This window comes from Somniosus microcephalus, unplaced genomic scaffold (genome assembly GCF_052327205.1).
Source record: "Somniosus microcephalus isolate GS21.2 unplaced genomic scaffold, FLI_Smic_1.0 unresolved_chr9, whole genome shotgun sequence".
NCBI lineage: Eukaryota > Metazoa > Chordata > Chondrichthyes > Squaliformes > Somniosidae > Somniosus > Somniosus microcephalus.
The window spans coordinates 22172211-22191446 of record NW_028225187.1 but is presented as its reverse complement, the minus strand read 5'-3'; positions in this window follow the sequence as shown (position 1 = coordinate 22191446).

The following is a 19236-nucleotide window of genomic DNA, read 5'->3' as shown; positions in this document are numbered from 1 at the left end:
AACACTGGGGTACAGTACTGGTGGGTACAGGTCTGTCACTATAACACTGGGGTACAGTACCGGTGGGTACAGTACCGGTGGTTACAAGTCTGTCACTGTACAACACTGGGGTACAGTCCTGGTGGGAACAGGTCTGTCACTGTATAACACTGGGGTACAGTACTGGTGGGTACAGGTCTGTCACTATAACACTGGGGTACAGTACTGGTGGGACCGGTCTGTCACTGTATAACACTGGGGTAAAGTACCGGTGGGTACAGGTCTGTCACTGTATAACCCTGGGGTACAGTACTGGTGGGTACAGGTCTGTCACTGTATAACACTGGGGTACAGTATTGGGTACAGGTCTGTCACTGTATAACACTGGGGTACAGTACTGGTGGGTACAGGTCTGCCACTGTATAACACTCGGGTACAGTACTGGTGGGTACAGGTCTGTCACTGTATAACACTGGGGTACAGTACTGGTGCGTACAGGTCTGTCTCTGTATAACACTGTGGTACAGTACTGGTGGGTACAGGTCTGTCACTGTCTAACACTGGGGTACAGTACTGGTGGGTACAGGTCTGTCACTGTATAACACTGGGGTACATAACTGGTGGGTACAAGTCTATCACTTTATAACACTGGGGTACAGTACTGGTGGGTACAGGTCTGTCACTATATAACTCTGGGGTACAGTACTGGTGGGTACAGGTCTGTCACTGTATAACACTGGGGTACAGTACTGGTGGGTACAGGTCTGTCACTGTATAACACTGGGGTACAGTACTGGTGTGTACAGGCCTGTCGCTGTATAACACTGGGGTACAGTACTGGTGGGTACAGGTCTGTCTCTGTATAACGCTGGGCTACAGTACTGGTGGATACAGATCTGTCACTGTATAACTCTGGGGTACAGTACTGGTGGGTACAGGTCTGTCACTGTATAATGCTGGGGTACAGTACTGGTGGGTACAGGTCTGTCACTGTATAACACTGGGGTACAGTATTGGTGGGTACGGGCCTGTCGCTGTATAACACTGGGGTACAGTACTGGTGGGTACAGTTCTATCACTGTATATCACTGGGGTACAGTACTGGTGGGTACAGGTCTGTCACTGTATAACACTGGGGTACACAACTGGTGGGTACAGGTCTGTCACTGTATAACGCTGGGCTACAGTACTGGTGGGGACAGGTCTGTCACTGTATAACACTGGGGTACAGTACTGGTGGGTACAGGTCTGTCACTGTGTAGCACTGGGGTACAGTACTGGTGGGTCCAGGTCTGTCACTGTATAACACTGGGGTACAGCACTGGTGGGTACAGGTCTTTGACTGTATAACACTGGGGTACTGTACTGGTGGGTACAGGTCTGTCACTGTATTACACTGGAGTACAGTACTGGTGGGTACAGGTCTGTCACTGTGTAACACTGGGGTACAGTACTGGTGGGTACAGGTCTGTCACTGTATAACGCCTGGGTACAGTACTGGTGGGTACAGGTCTGTCACTGTATAACGCCTGGGTACAGTACTGGTGGGTACAGATCTGTCAGTGTATAACAATGGGGTACAGTACTGGTGGGTACAGGTCTGTCACTGTATAACACTGGGGTACAGTACTGGTGGGAGCAGGTCTGTCACTGTATAACACTGGGGCACAGTACTGGTGTGTACAGGTCTGTCACTGTATAACACTGGGGTACAGTGCTGGTGGGTACAGGTCTGTCACTGTATAACACTGGGGCACTGTACAGGTGGGTACAGATCTGTCACTGTGTAACACTTGGGTACAGTACTAGTGGGTACAGGTCTGTCACTGTAACACTGGGGTACAGTACTGGTGGGCACAGGTCTGTCACTGGAAAACACGGGGTACAGTACTGGTGGGCACAGGTCTGTCACTGGAAAACACTGGGGTACAGTACTGGTGGGTACAGGTCTGTCACTGTATAACACTGGGGTACAGTACTGGTGGATACAGGTCTGTCACTGGAAAACACTGGGGTACAGTCCTGGTGGGTACAGGTCTGTCACTGTAACACTGGGATACACTACTGGTGGGTACAGGTCTGTCACTGGAAAACACTGGGGTACAGTACTGGTGGGTACAGGTCTGTCACTGCATAACACTGGAGTACAGTACTGGTGGGTACAGGTCTGTCACTGTATAACACTGGGGTACAGTACTGGTGGGTACAGGTCTGTCACTGTATAACACTGGGGTACAGTACTGGTGGGTACAGGCCTGTCGCTGTATAACACTGGGGTACAGTACTGGTGGGTAAAGGTCTGTCACTGTATAACTCTGGGCTACAGTCCTGGTGGGTACAGGCCTGTCGCTTTATAACACTGGGGAACAGTACTGGTGAGTACAGGTCTGTCACTGTATAACACTAGGGAACAGTACTGGTGGGTACAGGTCTGTCACTGTATAACACTGGGGTACAGTACTGGTGGGTACAGGTCTGTCACTGTATAACACTGGGTTACAGTACAGGTGGTTACAGGTCTGTCACTGTATAACACGGGTACAGTACTGGTGGGTACAGGTCTGTACCTGCAGAACGGGTACAGTACTAGTGGGTACAGGTCTGTCACTGTAACACTGGGGTACAGTACTGGTGGGTACAGGTCTGTCACTGGAAAACACTGGGGTACAGTACTGGTGGCTACAGGTCTGTCAATGTATAACACTGGGTTACAGTACAGGTGGGTACAGGTCTGTCACTGTATAACACTGGGGTACAGTACTGGTGGGTACAGGTCTGTCACTGTATAACACTGGGGTACAGTACTGGTGGATACAGGTCTGTCACTGGAAAACACTGGGGTACAGTACTGGTGGGTACAGGTCTGTCACTGTAAAACTGGGGTACAGTACTGGTGGGTACAGGTCTGTCACTGGAAAACACGGGTACAGTACTGGTGGGTACAGGTCTGTCACAGTATAACACTGGGGTACAGTACTGGTGGGTACAGCTCTGTCACTGTATAACACTGGGGCAGAGTACTGGTGGGCACAGGTCTGTCACTGTATAACACTGTGGTACAATACTGGTGGGTACAGGTCTGTCACTGTATAACACTGGGGCAGAGTACTGGTGGGCACAGGTCTGTCACTGTATAACACTGTGGTACAATACTGGTGGGTACAGGTCTGTCACTGTATAACACTGGGGTACAGTACTGGTGGGTACAGGCCTGGCGCTGTATAACACTGGGATACAGTACTGGTGGGTAAAGGTCTTTCACTGTATAACACTGGGGTACAGTACTGGTGGGTACAGGCCTGTCACTGTATAACACTGGGGTGCAGTACTGGTGGGTACAGGCCTGCCGCTGGAAAACACTGGGGTACAGTACTGGTGGGTACAGGGCTGTCACTGTATAACTCTGGGCTACAGTACTGGTGGGTACAGGCCTGTCGCTGTATAACACTGGGGAACAGTACTGGTGAGTACAGGTCTGTCACTGTATAACACTGGGGAACAGTACTGGTGGGTACAGGTCTGTCACTGTATAACACTGGGGTACAGTACTGGTGGGTACAGGTCTGTCACTGTATAACACTGGGGTACAGTACTGGTGGGTGCAGGTCTGTCACTGTATAACACTGGGGTACAGTACTGGTGGGTACAGGTCTGTCACTGTATAACACTGGGGTACAGTACTGGTGGGTACAGGTCTGTCACTATAACACTGGGGTACAGTACCGGTGGGTACAGTACCGGTGGTTACAAGTCTGTCACTGTACAACACTGGGGTACAGTCCTGGTGGGTACAGGTCTGTCACTGTATAACACTGGGGTACAGTACTGGTGGGTACAGGTCTGTCACTATAACACTGGGGTACAGTACTGGTGGGACCGGTCTGTCACTGTATAACACTGGGGTAAAGTACCGGTGGGTACAGGTCTGTCACTGTATAACCCTGGGGTACAGTACTGGTGGGTACAGGTCTGTCACTGTATAACACTGGGGTACAGTATTGGGTACAGGTCTGTCACTGTATAACACTGGGGTACAGTACTGGTGGGTACAGGTCTGCCACTGTATAACACTCGGGTACAGTACTGGTGGGTACAGGTCTGTCACTGTATAACACTGGGGTACAGTACTGGTGCGTACAGGTCTGTCTCTGTATAACACTGTGGTACAGTACTGGTGGGTACAGGTCTGTCACTGTCTAACACTGGGGTACAGTACTGGTGGGTACAGGTCTGTCACTGTATAACACTGGGGTACATAACTGGTGGGTACAAGTCTATCACTTTATAACACTGGGGTACAGTACTGGTGGGTACAGGTCTGTCACTATATAACTCTGGGGTACAGTACTGGTGGGTACAGGTCTGTCACTGTATAACACTGGGGTACAGTACTGGTGGGTACAGGTCTGTCACTGTATAACACTGGGGTACAGTACTGGTGTGTACAGGCCTGTCGCTGTATAACACTGGGGTACAGTACTGGTGGGTACAGGTCTGTCTCTGTATAACGCTGGGCTACAGTACTGGTGGATACAGATCTGTCACTGTATAACTCTGGGGTACAGTACTGGTGGGTACAGGTCTGTCACTGTATAATGCTGGGGTACAGTACTGGTGGGTACAGGTCTGTCACTGTATAACACTGGGGTACAGTATTGGTGGGTACGGGCCTGTCGCTGTATAACACTGGGGTACAGTACTGGTGGGTACAGTTCTATCACTGTATATCACTGGGGTACAGTACTGGTGGGTACAGGTCTGTCACTGTATAACACTGGGGTACACAACTGGTGGGTACAGGTCTGTCACTGTATAACGCTGGGCTACAGTACTGGTGGGGACAGGTCTGTCACTGTATAACACTGGGGTACAGTACTGGTGGGTACAGGTCTGTCACTGTGTAGCACTGGGGTACAGTACTGGTGGGTCCAGGTCTGTCACTGTATAACACTGGGGTACAGCACTGGTGGGTACAGGTCTTTGACTGTATAACACTGGGGTACTGTACTGGTGGGTACAGGTCTGTCACTGTATTACACTGGAGTACAGTACTGGTGGGTACAGGTCTGTCACTGTGTAACACTGGGGTACAGTACTGGTGGGTACAGGTCTGTCACTGTATAACGCCTGGGTACAGTACTGGTGGGTACAGGTCTGTCACTGTATAACGCCTGGGTACAGTACTGGTGGGTACAGATCTGTCAGTGTATAACAATGGGGTACAGTACTGGTGGGTACAGGTCTGTCACTGTATAACACTGGGGTACAGTACTGGTGGGAGCAGGTCTGTCACTGTATAACACTGGGGCACAGTACTGGTGTGTACAGGTCTGTCACTGTATAACACTGGGGTACAGTGCTGGTGGGTACAGGTCTGTCACTGTATAACACTGGGGCACTGTACAGGTGGGTACAGATCTGTCACTGTGTAACACTTGGGTACAGTACTAGTGGGTACAGGTCTGTCACTGTAACACTGGGGTACAGTACTGGTGGGCACAGGTCTGTCACTGGAAAACACGGGGTACAGTACTGGTGGGCACAGGTCTGTCACTGGAAAACACTGGGGTACAGTACTGGTGGGTACAGGTCTGTCACTGTATAACACTGGGGTACAGTACTGGTGGATACAGGTCTGTCACTGGAAAACACTGGGGTACAGTCCTGGTGGGTACAGGTCTGTCACTGTAACACTGGGATACACTACTGGTGGGTACAGGTCTGTCACTGGAAAACACTGGGGTACAGTACTGGTGGGTACAGGTCTGTCACTGCATAACACTGGAGTACAGTACTGGTGGGTACAGGTCTGTCACTGTATAACACTGGGGTACAGTACTGGTGGGTACAGGTCTGTCACTGTATAACACTGGGGTACAGTACTGGTGGGTACAGGCCTGTCGCTGTATAACACTGGGGTACAGTACTGGTGGGTAAAGGTCTGTCACTGTATAACTCTGGGCTACAGTCCTGGTGGGTACAGGCCTGTCGCTTTATAACACTGGGGAACAGTACTGGTGAGTACAGGTCTGTCACTGTATAACACTAGGGAACAGTACTGGTGGGTACAGGTCTGTCACTGTATAACACTGGGGTACAGTACTGGTGGGTACAGGTCTGTCACTGTATAACACTGGGTTACAGTACAGGTGGTTACAGGTCTGTCACTGTATAACACGGGTACAGTACTGGTGGGTACAGGTCTGTACCTGCAGAACGGGTACAGTACTAGTGGGTACAGGTCTGTCACTGTAACACTGGGGTACAGTACTGGTGGGTACAGGTCTGTCACTGGAAAACACTGGGGTACAGTACTGGTGGCTACAGGTCTGTCAATGTATAACACTGGGTTACAGTACAGGTGGGTACAGGTCTGTCACTGTATAACACTGGGGTACAGTACTGGTGGGTACAGGTCTGTCACTGTATAACACTGGGGTACAGTACTGGTGGATACAGGTCTGTCACTGGAAAACACTGGGGTACAGTACTGGTGGGTACAGGTCTGTCACTGTAAAACTGGGGTACAGTACTGGTGGGTACAGGTCTGTCACTGGAAAACACGGGTACAGTACTGGTGGGTACAGGTCTGTCACAGTATAACACTGGGGTACAGTACTGGTGGGTACAGCTCTGTCACTGTATAACACTGGGGTACAGTACTGGTGGGTACAGGTCTGTCACTGTATAACACTGGGGAACAGTACTGGTGGGTTCAGGCCTGTCGCTGTATAAAACTGGGGTACAGTACTGGTGGGTAAAGGTCTGTCACTGTTCACTCTGGGCTACAGTACTGGTGGGTACAGGCCTGTCGCTGTAAAACACTGGGGAACAGTACTGGTGAGTACAGGTCTGTCACTGTATAACACTGGGTTACGGTATAGGTGGGTACAGGTCTGTCACTGTATAACACTGGGGCAGAGTACTGGTGGGCACAGGTCTGTCACTGTATAACACTGTGGTACAGTACTGGTGGGTACAGGTCTGTCACTGTATAACACTGGGGTACAGTACTGGTGGGTACAGGCCTGGCGCTGTATAACACCGGGGTACAGTACTGGTGGGTAAAGGTCTTTCACTGTATAACACTGGGGTACAGTACTGGTGGGTACAGGTCTGTCACTGTATAACACTGGGGTGCAGTACTGGTGGGTACAGGCCTGTCGCTGGAAAACACTGGGGTACAGTACTGGTGGGTACAGGGCTGTCACTGTATAACTCTGGGCTACAGTACTGGTGGGTACAGGCCTGTCGCTGTATAACACTGGGGAACAGTACTGGTGAGTACAGGTCTGTCACTGTATAACACTGGGGAACAGTACTGGTGGGTACAGGTCTGTCACTGTATAACACTGGGGTACAGTACTGGTGGGTACAGGTCTGTCACTGTATAACACTGGGGTACAGTACTGGTGGGTGCAGGTCTGTCACTGTATAACACTGGGGTACAGTACTGGTGGGTACAGGTCTGTCACTGTATAACACTGGGGTACAGTACTGGTGGGTACAGGTCTGTCACTATAACACTGGGGTACAGTACCGGTGGGTACAGTACCGGTGGTTACAAGTCTGTCACTGTATAACACTGGGGTACAGTCCTGGTGGGTACAGGTCTGTCACTGTATAACACTGGGGTACAGTACTGGTGGGTACAGGTCTGTCACTATAACACTGGGGTACAGTACTGGTGGGACCGGTCTGTCACTGTATAACACTGGGGTACAGTACCGGTGGGTACAGGTCTGTCACTGTATAACCCTGGGGTACAGTACTGGTGGGTACAGGTCTGTCACTGTATAACACTGGGGTACAGTATTGGGTACAGGTCTGTCACTGTATAACACTGGGGTACAGTACTGGTGGGTACAGGTCTGCCACTGTATAACACTCGGGTACAGTACTTGTGGGTACAGGTCTGTCACTGTATAACACTGGGGTACAGTACTGGTGCGTACAGGTCTGTCTCTGTATAACACTGGGGTACAGTACTGGTGGGTACAGGTCTGTCACTGTCTAACACTGGGGTACAGTACTGGTGGGTACAGGTCTGTCACTGTATAACACTGGGGTACATAACTGGTGGGTACAAGTCTATCACTTTATAACACTGGGGTACAGTACTGGTGGGTACAGGTCTGTCACTATATAACTCTGGGGTACAGTACTGGTGGGTACAGGTCTGTCACTGTATAACACTGGGGTACAGTACTGGTGGGTACAGGTCTGTCACTGTATAACACTGGGGTACAGTACTGGTGTGTACAGGCCTGTCGCTGTATAACACTGGGGTACAGTACTGGTGGGTACAGGTCTGTCTCTGTATAACGCTGGGCTACAGTACTGGTGGATACAGATCTGTCACTGTATAACTCTGGGGTACAGTACTGGTGGGTACAGGTCTGTCACTGTATAACGCTGGGGTACAGTACTGGTGGGTACAGGTCTGTCACTGTATAACACTGGGGTACAGTATTGGTGGGTACGGGCCTGTCGCTGTATAACACTGGGGTACAGTACTGGTGGGTACAGTTCTGTCACTGTATATCACTGGGGTACAGTACTGGTGGGTACAGGTCTGTCACTGTATAACACTGGGGTACACAACTGGTGGGTACAGGTCTGTCACTGTATAACGCTGGGCTACAGTACTGGTGGGGACAGGTCTGTCACTGTATAACACTGGGGTACAGTACTGGTGGGTACAGGTCTGTCACTGTGTAACACTGGGGTACAGTACTGGTGGGTCCAGGTCTGTCACTGTATAACACTGGGGTACAGCACTGGTGGGTACAGGTCTTTCACTGTATAACACTGGGGTACTGTACTGGTGGGTACAGGTCTGTCACTGTATTACACTGGAGTACAGTACTGGTGGGTACAGGTCTGTCACTGTGTAACACTGGGGTACAGTACTGGTGGGTACAGGTCTGTCACTGTATAACGCCTGGGTACAGTACTGGTGGGTACAGATCTGTCAGTGTATAACACTGGGGTACAGCACTGGCGGGTACAGGTCTGTCACTGTATAACACGGGGGTACAGTACTGGTGGGTACAAGTCTGTCACTGTGTAACACTGGGGTACAGTACTGGTGGGGACCGGTCTGTCACTAACACTGGGGAACAGTACCGGTGGGTACAGGTCTGTCACTCTATAACACTGGGGTACAGTGCTGGTGGGTACAGGTCTGACACTAACACTGGGGCACAGTACTGGTGGGGACAGGTCTGTCACTGTATAACACTGGGGTACAGTACTGGTGGGTACAGGTCTGTCACTGTATAACACTGGGTAACAGTACTGGTGGGTACAGGTCTGTCACTGTATAACACTGGGGTACAGTGCTGGTGGGTACAGGTCTGTCACTGTATAACACTGGGTTACAGTACCGCTGGGTACAGGTCTGACACTAACACTGGGGCACAGTACTGGTGGGGACAGATCTGCCACTGTATTACACTGGGGTAAAGCACTGGTGGGTACAGGTCTGTCACTGTGTAACACCTGGGTACAGCACTGGTGGGTACAGGTCTGTCACTGTATAAAACCTGGGTACAGCACTGGTGGGTACAGGTCTGTCAATGTGTAACACTGGGGTACAGTACTGGCGGGTACAGGTCTGTCACTGTAAAATACTGGGGTACAGTACTGGGGTTATCACAGAAATCACAGAAATCACAGAAACCCCACAGTGCAGATAGAGGCCATTTCGGCCCATCGAGCCTGCACCGACACATATCCCACCCGATCCCCGTAACCCCTACACCAACACATATCCCACCCTATCCCCGTAACCCCACGTATTTAATCCCCCTAACACAAAGGGTCAATTTATCAAAGCCAATCATCCTAACCCGCACATCTTTGGACTGTGGGAGGAAACCGGAGCATCCGGAGGAAACCCACGCAAACACAGGGAGAATGTGCAAACTCCACACAGACAGTCACTCGAGGCCGGATTCGAACCCGGGTCCCTGGCGCTGTGAGGCAACAGTGCTAACCACTATGCCACCGTTACAGGTCTGTCACTGTATAAAACTGGGGTACAGTACTGGTGGGTACAGGTCTGTCACTGTATAACACTGGGGTACAATACTGGTGGGTACAGGTCTGTCACTGTATAACACTGGGGTACAATACTGGTGGGTACAGGTCTGTCACTGCACAACACTGGGGTGCAGTACTGGTGGGTACAAGTCTGTCACTGTATAACACTGGGGTACAGTACTGGTGGGGACCGGTCTGTCACTAACACTGGGGTACAGTACTGGTGGGTACAGGTCTGCCATTGTATAGCTCTAGTGTACAGTACTGGCGGGTGCAGGTCTGTCGCTGTATAACACTGGGGTACAGTACTGGTGTGTACAGGTCTGTCACTGTATAACTCTGGTGTACAGTATTGGTGGGTACAGGTCTGTCACTGTATAACACTGGGTTACAGTACTGGTGGGTACAGGTCTGACACTAACACTGGGGCACAGTACTGGTGGGTACAGGTCCGTCACTGTATAACACTGGGGTACAGTACTGGTGGGTACAGGTCTGTCACTGTGCAATACTGGGGTGCATTATTGGTGGGTACAGGTCTATCACTGCATAACACTGGGGCACAGTACTGGTGGGTACAGGTCTGTCACTGTGTAACACTGGGGTACAGTACTGGTGGGTCCAGGTCTGTCACTAACACTGGGGTACATTACTGGTGGGTCCAGGTCTGTCACTGTATAACAGTGGGGTACAGTACTGGTGGGTACAGGTCTGTCACTGTGTAACACTGGGGTACAGTACTTGCGGGTACAGGTCTGTCACTGTAAAATATTGGGGTACAGTACTGGGGTTACAGGTCTGTCACTGTATAAAACTGCGGCACAGTACTGGAGGGTACCGGTCTGTCACTGTATAACACTGGGGTACAGTACTGGTGGGTACAGGTCTGTCACTATATAACACGGGTACAATACTGGTGGGTACAGGTCTGTCACTGCATTACACTGGGGTACAGTACTGGCGGGTACAGGTCTGTCGCTGTATAACACTGGGGTACAGTACTGGTGGGTACAGGGCTGTCACTGTATAACACTGGGGTACCGTACTGGTGGGGACAGGTCTGTCATTGTATAACACTAGGGTACAGTACTGGTGGGTACAGGTCTGTCACTGTGTAACACGGGGGTACAGTACTGGTGGGTACAAGTCTCTCCCTGTATAACACTGTGGTACAGTACTGGTGGGTACAGGTCTGTTACTGTATAACACTGGGGTACAGTACTAGTGGGTACAGGTCTGTCACTGTATAACACTGGGGTACAGTACTGGAGGGAACAAGTCTGTCACTGTATAACACTGGGGTACAGTACTGGTGGGTACAGGTCTGTCACTGTATAATACTGGAGTACAGTACTGGTGGGTACAGGTCTGTCACTGTATAACACTGGGGTACAGTACTGGAGGGAACACGTCTGTCACTGTATAATACTGGAGTACAGGACTGGTGGGTACAGGTCTGTCACTGTATAACACTGGGGTACAGTACTGGTGGGTACAGGTCTGTCACTGTATAACACTGGGGTACAGTACTGGTGGGTACAAGTCTGTCACTGTATAATACTGGAGTACAGTACTGGTGGTTACAGGTCTGTCACTGTATAACACTGGGGTACAGTACAAGGGTACAGGTCTGTCACTGTATAACACTGGGGTACAGTACTGGTGGGCACAGGTCTGTCACTGTATAACACTGGGGTACAGTACTGGTGGGTACAGGTCTGTCACTGTATAACACTGGGGTACAGTACTGGTGGGTACAGGTCTGTCACTGTATAACACTGGAGTACAGTACTGGTGGGTTGAGGTCTGTCACTGTATAACACTGGGGTACAGTACTGGTGGGTACAGGTCTGTCACTGTATAACACTAGGGTACAGTACTGGTGGTACAGGTCTGTCACTGTATAACATGGGTACAGTACTGGTGGGTACAGGTCTGTCACTGTATAACACGGGTACAATACTGGTGGGTACAGGTCTGCCACTGTATAACACGGGTACAGTACTGGTGGGTACAGGTCTGTCACTGTATAACACTGGGGTACAATACTGGTGGGTACAGGTCTGTCACTGTATAACACGGGTACAGTACTGGTGGGTACAGGTCTGTCACTGTATAACACGGGTACAGTACTGGTGGGTACAGGTCTGTCACTGCATAACACTGGGGTACCGTACTGGTGGGTACAGGTCTGTCACTGTATAACACTGGGGTACAGTACTGGTGGTTACAGGTCTGTCACTGTATAACACGGGTACAGTACTGGTGGGTACAGGTCTGTCACTGTATAACACTGGGGTACCGTACTGGTGGGTACAGGTCTGTCACTGTATAACACTGGGGTACAATACTGGTGGGTACAGGTCTGTCACTGTATAACACTGGGGTACAGTACTGGTGGGTACAGGTCTGTCACTGTATAACACTGGGGTACAGTACTGGTGGGTACAGGTCTGTCACCGTATAACACTGGGGTACAGTACTGGTGGGTACAGGTCTGTCACTGTATAACACTGGGGTACAGTACTGGTGGGTACAGGTCTGTCACTGTATAACACTGGGGTACAGTACTGGTGGGTACAGGTCTGTCACTGTATAACTCTGCGGTACAGTACTGGTGGGTACAGGTCTGTCACTGTATAACACGGGTACAGTACTGGTGGGTACAGGTCTGTCACTGTATAACACGGGTACAGTACTGGTGGGTACAGGTCTGTCACTGTATAACACGGGTACAGTACTGGTGGGTACAGGTCTGTCACTGTATAACACTGGGGTACAGTACTGGTGGGGACAGGTCTGTCACTGTATAACTCTGGGGTACAGTACTGGTGGGTACAGGTCTGTCACTGTATAACACGGGTACAGCACTGGTGGGTACAGGTCTGTCACTGTATAACACGGGTACAGTACTGGTGGGTACAGGTCTGTCACTGTATAACACGGGTACAGTACTGGTGGGTACAGGTCTGTCACTGTATAACACGGGTACAGTACTGGTGGGTACAGGTCTGTCACTGTATAACACTGGGGTACAGCACCGGTGGGTACAGGTCTGTCACTGTATAACACGGGTACAGTACTGGTGGGTACAGGTCTGTCACTGTATAACACGGGTACAGTACTGGTGGGTACAGGTCTGTCACTGTATAACACGGGTACAGTACTGGTGGGTACAGGTCTGTCACTGTATAACACGGGTACAGTACTGGTGGGTACAGGTCTGTCACTGTATAACACTGGGGTACAGTACTGGTGGGTACAGGTCTGTCACTGTATAACACTGGGGTACAGTACTGGTGGGTGCAGGTCTGTCACTGTATAACACGGGTACAGTACTGGTGGGTACAGGTCTGTCACTGTATAACACGGGTACAGTACTGGTGGGTACAGGTCTGTCACTGTATAACACGGGTACAGTACTGGTGGGTACAGGTCTGTCACTGTATAACACTGGGGTACAGTACTGGTGGGTACAGGTCTGTCACTGTATAACACGGGTACAGTACTGGTGGGTACAGGTCTGTCACTGTATAACACTGGGGTACAGTACTGGTGGGTACAGGTCTGTCACTGTATAACACTGGGGTACAGTACTGGTGGGTACAGGTCTGTCACTGTATAACATTAACATACATACATACGAACTAGGAGCAGGAGTAGGCCACTCAGCCCCTCGAGCCTGCTCCGCCATTCAATGAGATCATGGCTGATCCGATCACTCCACATTTTGCCTGCCCCCGATAACCTTTCACCCCCCCTTGCTTATCAAGAATCTATCTACCTCTGCCTTAAAAATATTCAAAACTCTGTGGAAGAGAGTTCCAAAGACTCTGTGAGAAAAAATTTCCCCCCATCTCTGTCTTAAATGGGCGACCCCTTATTTTTAAACAGTGACCCCTCGTTCTCGATCCTTCCACAAGAGGAAACATCCTCTCCACATCCGCCCTGTCCAGACCCCTCGGGACCTTATTTTTTTAATTCGTTCACGGGATGTGGGCCTCGCCGGCAAGGCCCAGCATTTATTGCCCATTCCAAATTGCCCTCGAGAAGGTGGTGGTGAGCCGCCTTCTTGAACCGCTGCAGTCCGTGTGGTGAAGGTACTCCCACAGTGCTGTTAGGGAGGGAGTTCCAGGATTTGGACCCAGCGACGATGAAGGATTGGCGATATACTTCCAAATCAGGATGGTGTGTGACTTGGAGGTGGAAGTAGGAGGTGGTGGTGTTCCCCTGTGTCTGCTGCCCTTGTCCTTCTAGGTGGAAGAGGTCGCGGGTTTGGGAGGTGCTGCCGAAGAAGCCTTGGCGAGTCCTTCAGTGTGCCAGTGCAGCCTTAGGTCGCCTGAGGAAGAGAGTGTTTGAAGACCAGGACCTCAAACCCGGCACTAAGCTCATGGTCTACAGGGCAGCAGTGATACCTGCCCTGCTGTATGCCTCAGAGACATGGACCATGTACAGCAGGCACCTCAAAGCACTGGAGAGGTACCACCAACGCTGCCTCTGCAAGATCCTACAAATCCATTGGCAGGATAGGCGCACCAACGTCAGTGTTCTCGCTCAGGCCAACATCCCCAGCATCGAAGCTTTGACCACGCTCGATCAGCTCCGATGGACGGGTCACATTGTCCGCATGCCCGATACGAGACTCCCAAAACAAGCGCTCTACTCGGAGCTCCGGCACGGCAAGAGAGCCCCAGGTGGGCAGAGGAAATGCTTCAAGGACACCCTCAAAGCCTCCTTGAAAAAAGTGTAACATCCCCCACCGACACCTGGGAATCCCTGGCCCGTGACCAGAGCACAAAGCGGGGGAGAAGCATCCGGGAAGGCGCCGAACACCTCGAGCCTCTTCGCCGGGAGCAAGCGGAAGCCAAGCACAGGCAGCGCAAGGAGCGCACGTCAACCCAAGCACCCCACCCACCCGCCCCTTCAACCACCGTCTGCCCCGCCTGTGACAGAGACTGTTGGTCCCGCATTGGACTCATCAGTCACCTGAGAACTCATTTTTAATGTGGAAGCAAGTCATCCTCAGTTCCGAGGGACTGCCTGAGAAGAAGGAGGTGGAAGAGGTTGCGAGTTTAGGAGGTGCTGCCGAAGAAGCCTTGGCGAGTCGCTGCAGTGCATCTTACAGATGGTACACACTGCAGCCACGGTGCGCCGGTGGTGGGGTTTACTTGCGGTTCGGAGGCGTCGTTAGCCCGTGGGATGCCTCCGACCTCAATCTCCAGCCCAATTAGTTGTTGAGGTAAATCATACCGTGGTAGACAAGGCAACAGAAAGCAGACAGAGGGCTGAAAATTCAGCAGGGTTAGCGCCCATTTTGCGGCGCTAGAGGGCCTAGCGCCGCAATGATAGCCGTTTCTGAAATTCACTTCGGCGCTGCCATCGGCGTTAGCCGGTTGCGCTGCGCCGGCACCGATGACGTCATCGGTGTGCGCAGCGTCCCGGTTGCCGTGGCAACGCGCCCGAACGCCGAAATTCAGTTGCGGCCGCCTCGCCCGTGGCAGCCGCAACTAAGACTCTGGCAACCGAGTCTTACACAAGTTAGCGCCGGCGCATTAAGGTCGCGCGGCGGCCGGCCGCTTTCCCGCCAGCCGCCTGACCGCACCTCCCTCCCCGGAATCCTCCACCCCCCCCCCCCCGCGGGACAGATGCGTCTGGCCTGCAAGCCCGGCACTTGTCCGAGGTGCCGGGCTCATTTTTGAAAAAATCAAACGGCCAGCGATCGGGTGAAGGCAGCGCCTCCTTAACGGGAGGAGGAGGCCTGCACTTCCCCAGCCTGCCGCACCGCATCGGGTGCCGCAGCGCCGGATTAGCGCCGCAATGCGGCACTCAGCGCCCATTGGGAGGCACTCACGCCCGCCAGTAGCGCCAGCAGCCGTCTGGGCGCGGCGCTACTGAATTTTTGGCGCGCGCAAGGGAATTAGCGCCGGCGCTAAATTTCCGGCACTAAAGCCCTGGCGCGGCGTCAACTCAATTTCTAGGCCAGAGAGTTTCAATTCAACTTCGGAGAGGGTGCAAAGCGCATTACACATCCCACCCAACATTCAGTTACGTTGAAGTGAACTGAACTGAATAGCAGGTGAAATAGCAACAGAAAATGCTGGAAACACTCAGCAGGCCAGGCAGCATCCGTGGAGAGAGAAACAGAGTTAATGTTTCAGGTCTGGGACCCTTCATCAGAACTGGAAAAAGCTGGAGATGTGACAGATATTAAGCAGATGCAGAGACAGGGAGGGGGTTAGGAGGGGAGGAAGGAATTGAAAGAACATCCTGTACATTTGTAAGAGGCAGGAAAGATAAAATGTTACAAATGGAAGTGGCAAAAATCATACAGTGTAGCGGTTCGTGCACATCGCCACTAAATAAGAGAGTTTGAATTCGACGAACTGTTAACAAGTTGTTTATTTACAGGAACAAACTAATTACATCAGGTAAGATGGCAGGTAAGATGGCTGACTGTAGGAGCACCGTGGTGTAGGTCTTGCCCCAGCGGGGACTCCACGAGGACTGAGTTCGCAGTCCTGTGGGGAGCGTGATGACGTCATCGCGTTTGTGTTCTGACGTCATCACGTTGTTCGCGTTTCCCGCGCTTAGGGCATCATGTGATGCGCGTCGCTGGCCGTTGAGGCCGAGGTCGCGAGGCCGGGCTGTGCCGGTGCTTGCCGCGGGAGCGGAAGATCGCGTCGCTCCCGTCGGCTGGCCGTTGAGGCCGAAGACGCTAGGCCGGGCTGTGCCGGCGACCGTCCTGGAAGGCCGAGTCGGGCCGGCAGCCGCCGCACGCACGTCACGTCGTTCGTGACGTGACGTCAGCGCGCTAGGGCGCGTCTTAAAGGGGCAATGGCCCCAACAGGTAAGTTAAAAGGGCAACGGCCCCAAAAGGTAAGTTAAACATACAGTAAGGTAAGTTAAAGGGAATTATGTGTCTTTATGTAAGGTACAACCGGTGGCTCCGCCACAACAGCATGAAAAATGGGGGCAGGGATTATTATCTGAAATTGTTGAACTCGATGTTGAGTCCTGAAGGCTGTAAAGTGCCTAATCGAAAGATGAGGTGCTGTTCCTTGAGCTTACGTTGAGCTTCATTGGAACAATGTAATAGGCCGAGGACAGAGAGATCAGAGCGGGAGTGAAGCGGAGAATTAAAGTGACAGGCGACCGGAAGCTCGGGGTCACCCTTACGGACTGAACGGAGGTGTTCCGCAAAGCGGTCACCCAATCTGCGTTTGGTGTCCCCAATGTAGAGGAGACCGCATCGTGAGCAGCGAATACAGTATATTAAATTGCAAGAAGTACAAGTAAATCGCTGTTTCACCTGGAAGGGGTGTTTGGGGCCCTGGACAGTGGGAAGGGAGGAGGTAAAAGGGCATGTGTTGCATCTCCTGCGCTTGCACGGGAAAGTGCCGGGTGAAGGAGAAGGGCTGTTGTGGGTGATTGAGGAGTGGACCAGGGTGTCACGGAGGGAGCGGTCCCTTCGGAATGCTGAAAGGGTGAGGTGAGGGAAAGATGTGTTGGGTGGTGGGATCGCGTTGGAGGTGGCGGAAATGGCGGAGGATGGTCCGTTGAATGTGGAGGCTGGTGGGGTGAAAGGTTGAGGACAAGGGGAACCCTATCGTGGTTCCGGGAGGGAGGGGAAGGGGTGAGGGCAGAAGTGCGGGAAATAGAACAGACACGGTCGAGGGCCGTGTCAACCACGGTAGAGGGGAATCCTCGGTTGAATATCAGGTGCATCGTATAACTGTGGCTGATGCGATGCCACCCGTCTTTGCGCTAATGCCAATGAAGGGAGAACATGTGCACCTAATAATGGCCAGATAATCTGTTTTAGAGATGTTAATTGAGGGGCAAATATCGCCCCCCCCCAGGAAACCAGCGAGAACTTCTTTGAAACAGTGCCGTGGGATCTTTTACGTCTACCTGTGAGGGCAGACCTATCCCGTCCTCTGGATGAGACTTTAAACCGAGGCCCCGTCTGCTCTCACAGGTGGACATAAAAGATCTCACAGCACTATTTCGATGAAGAGCAGGGGGGGAGGAATTATCCCCGGTGTCCTAGCGAGAGGATTCAAGTACAGGAGCAAGGACGTCTTGCTGCAGTTGTACAGGGCCTTGGTGAGACCACACCTTGAGTGTTGTGTGCAGTTTTGGTCGACTTATCTGAGGAAGGATGTTCTTGCCATGGAGGGAGTGCAGCGAAGATTCACCAGGCTGATACCTGGGATGGCAGGAATGACGTATGAGGAGAGATTGGGTCGATTAGGCTTGTATTCACTAGAGTTTAGAAGAATGAGAGGGGATCTCATTGAAACTTATAAAATTCTAACAGGACTAGACAGACTAGATGCAGGAAGGATGTTCCCGATGGCGGGCGAGTCCAGAACCAGAGGTCACAGTCTAAGGATAAGGGGTAAGCCATTTAGGACTGAGATGAGGAGGAATTTCTTCACCCAGTGGTGAACCTGTGGAATTCTCTACCACAGAAGGCAGTGGAGGCCAATTCATTAAATATATTCAAGAAGGAGTTAGATATATTACTTAAGGCTAAAGGGATCAGGGGATATGGGGAGAAAGCAGGGACAGGGTACTGAGTTTGGATGATCAGCCATGATCTCATGAAATGGCGGAGCAGGCTCGAGGGGCTGAATGGCCTACTCCTGCTCCTATCTTCTATGTTTCTATGTCCTGGGGCTAATATTTATCCCTCAATCAACATCACTAAAACAGATTATCTGGTTATTATCACATTGCTGTTTGTAGGATCTTGCTGTGTGCAGATTGGCGGCCACATTTCCTACATTACCACAGTGACTACACTTCAAAAAGTACTTCATTGGCTGTAAAGTAGGGAAAATGCTAGAATCTATTATTAAGGACGTGGTAACGGGGCACTTTGAAAATAATAATAGGATTGTGCAGTGTCAACACGGATTTATGAAAGGGAAATCGCGTTTGACAAATCTGTTAGAGTTTTTGCAGATCGTAACTAGCAGAATAGATAAGGGGGAACCAGTAGATGTGGTGTATTTGGATTTTCAGAAGGCATTCGATAAGGTGCCACACAAGAGGTTATTGAACAAAATTAGGGCTCATGGGATTGGGGGTAATATACTAGCATGGACTGAGGATTGGTTAACGGACAGAAAACAGAGAGTAGGAATAAACGGGTCATTTCCGGGTTGGCAGGCTGTAACTAGTGGGGTACCACAAGGATCATTG